This window comes from Phoenix dactylifera, chromosome 12, assembly GCF_051530095.1.
Source record: "Phoenix dactylifera cultivar Ajwa chromosome 12, Ajwa_hap1_PhDact_Kaust_v1.1, whole genome shotgun sequence".
Classification (NCBI taxonomy): Eukaryota; Viridiplantae; Streptophyta; class Magnoliopsida; order Arecales; family Arecaceae; genus Phoenix; species Phoenix dactylifera.
The window spans coordinates 6,127,751-6,134,428 of NC_143201.1; positions in this window are offsets into that span (position 1 = coordinate 6,127,751).

The window sequence follows — 6,678 nt, forward strand, 5'->3', positions numbered from 1 at the left end:
GATTAGTGTGGCTTTTCCTAGTACCTGTGCTGCATGGCCATGGAGGTAGAAGATGATGCTTTCTTTGCGGACCTAAGCAAGCAGATAGCTCTGCTAATTATGGATGACGACGACCAAGAATTCCCGGTGCAGCGTCCCTCGCTTCCAATTCAGGTGGGTCATCCTGTTTCCTTCTCTGGATCTTGTGGGTGCTATAAAGTAATTAACAACGAAAAGAAGGATATGGGAGCAGTCCTCTGCGCGCTTAATAGATTAGTTGTTGTTGTTGTCAGATTGATTGCTTTCCATCTCTTGCCTAGTTTTGTTAGAAAGATCATAAGAGAAGATGTACATGAAATTCCTCGCACCTGAATAAGCTGTAAACAACTGAAGATCCGAAATTTCAGTCGGTGACCTCATGCTCTTTCTACTTTTCATTTCCATTCCCACAGATTGGGGCTAAAATTTTTTGAGATTAGTTTGATGTCATGTTTGTGGGAAATTGGACGTTGCATACTGCTTCTGCTAAACTAACACAAGACAAGTACTTCGACATGTTCTAATAACAGTGTTAGATCTACTTTTGTGATGCATCCTTTGTTTTCATGAGTCCCTCATGGCCTGTACTTGTCCAAAGTCATCACAACTGTCTCTTAATCCTTAATATACTCAGTTCTTACTTAGTCCTTCATTTATAGCACATAATTAAACCGTCATCGATGCCCAACATCATAAAACAAAAGGCGTTTTAGATTAAAAATTCCAAATGTAACTTAGATGGAACAAACTCTAAATGGTTTTAATTTGCTAAAATAAATGAATTCTATGAAAATAATTGTTTGTTTACTTTTCATAGATTCCGCTTGCAGAAAATGAAAGCATCATAAAAAAAAAAAAATATCTTTTAGAAAAGAATTGCTAATATACACTGTTAAAATCACCACTTGTCCCGAAAGCTTAAGCTGATAGGACAAGCTAGATTTATTTATATATTTTATTTTTTTTACACTCTTCGTTACATATGGGCCGGACTTTCCTTTAATAGGTGAGCTCAACATGTGAAATTTTTAATAATGGGTTAAAGAGTGCGGAGATAGGGTTCGAACTCAGGACCTCTGCTCTGATACCATATTAAAATCACCACTTATCTCAAAAACTTAAATTGATAGGATAAAGTAGATTTATTTATATATTTTACTATCTGTGCATATTAATTTATCCCACCAGATGGTATATCAACAAGTGCGGTGAATTTGTTCTTGCCCACAGGGATTCCCTTATATTCCCCAAACCATCATGCCACCACCATCCGGGTGTGAGGTGGCCTACAGAAGAGAGAGCAAGGGGACTGGAGTCTTCATTCCCCGGTCGACGCTCCCTAGAGGGAAGAACAAGCCTGGGAGATCCACTCCAATTAACACCAACTCCCACAAGCAGCCTGCCAAACCAGGAGGTGCAGTTTCTAGTGTCAGCAGCAACAAAAATATCATATGCTCTAGTTACTACAGTAACTCTGCTGTGCTCAAGAGGCATAACTAGGAGCTAAAGAGATCCTTAGCTCATACTAACCTTAATCTGGTCTTGGATTGTTGACAATGTCAAGGTCTTCTATGGTCACTATATAAATTCAACAACAAACCTCTTCCATTTGCTGGAATAATTGAGAAGAGGGCTTAAAATAAGCTTCCACCATCTTCTACAAATTGTACAGCTACACTGATGAAGGGCAATGCAACAGGTAGTGGGACAAGTGATCACTGAATGTATTCATAGATTATTGAATGTATTCTCCACCCTCTTCTATATAGTGACCACTAGATGATTTGGATTGATGTACTGGTGGCTTTCACATGTGTTCTCTGGGAAGTAAATCAAACAGCCAATCTAGTGGTCACTTACAAAATTTTCCTGTTTTTATTTTTTTTTTTGATTGAAAGGAGGCGAAGCCACCCAATTTTATTGAGAATAAATATGAACAGCTGCAGGTAGTTCTAAGGAATGTACAATATAAGCTATGGTAAAACAGTCTAGCTAAAAACATAAAAGCCAAAAAGAGAATGGGAGGTCTCAAAATAGCCGAAACAGAACTGCTAATACAGTTTACATCTAAAAAAAAAGGACTTCTAATACAGAAATAAAAATTGGAGAAGTAAGAGAGATCAAAACAGGGATGCAAGTGGAGGCAGTGACTATGATAAGGAAGCTTCTTGTAAAGAGAGAAACAGGTCAGCAGCTGGTTTGGCGACCGTTCAAAGCAACATGGCATGCGCCATTATATGACAGCTTAGTGAAATCATGACTGTGTGCTGTCTTTCTCTGATGCTACAGGATAGCATAATGAATACTATACATGGGAGCCATAGCACCAGCACTAATGCACCAGGTGACATCAGACTATGTACTGTCTTTTATCTAAGGTTAACAGTACATCATGTAAGGTTTGCTCATATGAGGTGGATTGGTAGGACATAGACAAATCACATCCAAAGATCAAGTGGCGGAATCTTCAAAGGATTTGCTGATATCTTCCGAGGATCAAAAACACAAGCTAGATCTTAATTACATCTGTCAACTTCAATTTTTTTTTTTTTTTTCCGTCTCCTACTCTAACTATTACATCTAGGCAATCGACTGAACTAGGTCTAGTTTTTATTAGCTGGGCTGGGTGTTACACAATCCTAATATGAATACTTTTAAAAAAATCAGAAAATAAAATATTACGAAGCATGGTCGGAACAACTGATATAGTGGTCTACAAAAACTCTCTAGAATGCTCTTCTACATGTAACTATCAAGATATCAATCAATTCACATCTTTATTTAAAATGGTTGGAAAATGCAACTATCAAGTATTACTTCTCAGCTGAGGATGGGGGTTCGAGTGTTGGCCTTCAGTCTTTTCGGCCCTTTATTATTTCGCTCGATATAGTCTCTAGTTCTGCGAGTTTAACTCGGTTAGCCTGGGAGCCTATGAGATCTTCCCTTTCCTAAAAAAAAAAAGAGAAGGAAAAAAATATTTGTTGTTTTATTATTTTTTTCTTCTTTTTATTATTTCTTAATAGAAGGGCTCGTAGGCAATGAGCTAGATGATGGAGTTTGCTCTTCCCAGGATTTAATCTCATGTCACTTGGTCTAACTTGCTTGGTCCAACTGTCAAGGACCTTACCAGCTTGATAATCTGATTGTGGGGTCCTAAATGAATGCACAGTTAATGCATTGGTTACTACTCTAGTGAACAACTGGCAGACAGCATCCCATACAGTATAGCCTCGCCGTATAATTCTCCCTTTAACGTTAGATTCTATGTTTTGCTGAATATTTTTTAGCATGATTGGCTGCAATGTCTGATCCATCATGATATAAACTTATATCATTATACAGTCAATTGGCCAACCTGATATGGCATAAGATGTGTTAATTTCATTTGGTCATACGGATTGCAAGTTGCTTATAGTCTTAGTTGTAAATTTGCTAGCATGGAAAAGTTTTATTACCAAACAGGAAAAAGAACAAAAGGGTTGTAGCCTGTCTCAAAAATGGATATGTGACTGTCTAATGAGCCATTTTGTGAGGATGATTACAGCGTACAGGCAGCTAAACTATAGATTATCGTCAACCTTTTTTTTTTTTTTTTTTTCTTTTTTTCTTTTGCATAACATGGTGTATAGGGCAGCCAAACTATAGGTCTATTTACTCTCCGTCTCATGGTTCTAACTTGTCCACTTGAGGGAGACCAATCCCCATGTATAACATGCCAGCCTCTTGCAGCGAATGAACTGGTGTTTGATAGCATTGTTATTAACAAATGCTACGTTTTATAGAAATAAACTTGCTTCATGCAATTTTTGCATCAAGGTTATTGTAACAAAAATGAATTCATATTCTTTGTGAGAACATAATTCATGTCCAGGCAGACTTCGATTTTTTCTGAGGTAACAAGAATACGTGACAAGGATCTGTGATGGAAACATTAGTATGCATGGCATTTTTGATATCAGTTGCATATATCCAATAAATAAATGCCATCTTTGATTTACCTGCAACATCTCAATTTTAAATTTACTCTCACATAACTCTTTATAAACTTTTAAGGGAAATATAAACATGGTATACTTAATTTACCTTGCATTTTGTGATATCTTTGATATGACGATCATAAAGTTTAACTATCCAACTTATATCTATATTTGCAACCATACTTTCAATATCTGATTTGTATCCATATCTATATAAGATAGAAGTTGATATAAATTTTTTCCATCTAACTAGCATCCACATCCACATCCTTTTTTTTCAGCCCTATCCCATTATGTTTTTGCCTGCTGTCTTTTAGCCCATTCCCATTTCTTTCTTTCTTTCTTTCTTTCTTCTTTTCTTTCTTCTTTTTTTTTTTGGCTGCTGCTAAGGCTGGTAAATCATACCTGACGAGTATGGATACACCCAATAAAATCAAAAAATAAAATACCTCGGAGTGCCGGAGGCAACTCTCCATTACCAGCCCATAAAGTACTAGCAGAGTGGCTGGCTACATAATTAGCCACCCAGTCTACAGCTTCATTAGCTTCACGAAAAATATGCTTGGCCTGGAAGGCCCCTCCGTCTCTCACCATTGCCCAGATATTTTGGATTCCCATTACATTTCGGCTGTTGTATTTCAGCCTGTTATAGTATTTTGGCCCGTTATTTTCCCCCACAGATGTGAGGAGAAATTTAGACCTAGTGCAATCAAATAATGCTAGGGGGACGCACACAAAAAGTTTTCATGCTTGAGAAGAGTTGTTACTTGCAGAAATGATGCAACATATATACAAGGAATGTTAAAAGAGGTTGAACATTGAATTGCCAAGGTGGCACAAGATGAGCCTATTTATGTGCACTAGCAGACACCTTAATATATTTAATTAACCATGTGTGTTGCAGACTTGCAATATATTTTGTGAGCAGTACGTAGCATATGAGGAATGTGGCAATGTGTTCTATTTCGACCTCTAAATCGACGTGATGTCACCTTCTACACCATGATACTACTGCCCTTGTATCAAAATATATTGTGTCATCGGTGTTGCTGTCAAGTTTTAAGCCTCAAAGAAATTAAGCAGTAACAAAACATATTGGCATCAAAAAAATAATGTGCGCTAGGAATAGTAAGAGGTGGCTTCACCCAGCCAGAGAGGAGGGAAAAACAAATGCTAATAAGAAATAGCGAGAAAACCTTTGACCTATGGTTCCTCTAGCTCAGCCCCACGGTGGGCGTTCTAATTTTTAAATAATTTTTAGTATTTAAAATTTAATATCTTCCATCAAAATTTATTTTTCTTGATTCTTATTTCTCGTGCATTAATTTTTTTTTATGATTTTTAGTTTTAAATTTTATCTTTTTCATCAAAATTCATATTCAAAATAAAATGCTAGATTTTTCTATTTCTTCATAAATGTTTCTCTTCCTCCCCTCTCCCCCATTCTTTATTTTTCTCATCAAACTTGAACCTTCTAATCCACTAGTTATCCACTGAGGAGTTTTGGAAACAAACAAGTGATGAGTTTTATATATTTTCATCTTCACTTCCTATAACTTGACACGATGGCACCTATCCTCTATTAAAAATAACAAAAGGAGAAGAAATACATTAGAAACTACAAACAGGTGGAAGAATTTGAAAGATCAAAGAAGATGGATTATTTTTCAATATTCTGCAAAGTCTGTTCTTTAGACTGCGAAGATAGATCGAGTATTCAATCTTCTTGTATTTTTTTCCCATGAAACAGATACTATTCATGCTATGATATTTGTAATGGTTCTTAATTTTTCAAGTTTTATTTTTACATTCGAATTTTACATTACAGAATAAAAGAAAACATTTTCTTAATTCCTATTTTCCTGCACAATATTTCTATGATTATTAGTTTTAAAGTATTATCTTTAGTTTTAAATTATTATCTTTTCATATTTTTATCAAAATTTATATTACAAAATAAAATGTTAGATTTTCTTAATTCTTATTTCTCTTACACCATTTTTTTTTATTTTTAGTTTTTATTTTTTTTCAAAATCCAGATTACAAAATAAAATGCCAGACCTTTCTATTTTTCTATTCCTCCCTCTCTTCCCACCTTCTCCCTCCCTCCCCCTCGCCTCCCTTTCTCTAATAAATTTGTCAGCTTTTCTTAATACTTATTTCTCTTAAACTAATTTTTTTATATTTTTATTTTTAAATTTATTTTTATCAAAATTCATATTACAAAATAAAATATCAAATTTTCTATTTTTGCATATATATCTCTCTCACTCTCTCGCTCCCATTCTCAAAAACAAAAAGAAAAAAAAGAATCTCCTCCCTTTCTTTATGTTTCCAATCGAACTCAGCCTTCTAATCCACTAGGTATCTGAGGATTTTTTAAAACAAAAACAAAGATGAGTTTTATACATTTTCTTCTGTAAAACTACAACTTGACAAGGTGGAACTTATCCTCTACTATAAATTATAGAACAAAACGAAATACCTTAGAAGCTACAAATAGATGGAAGAATTTAAATTATCGAAGCAAAACAAGCATTTTTTATTTAATATTCTGTAAAAATATGTTTCTAGACTATATAAATAGATAGAATATTCAAGCTTCTTGTAGTTCTTTCAAACTATCCATACTATAATTTTTTTAATAATTCTCAATTTTCAAATTTTATCTTTTCCATCAAAT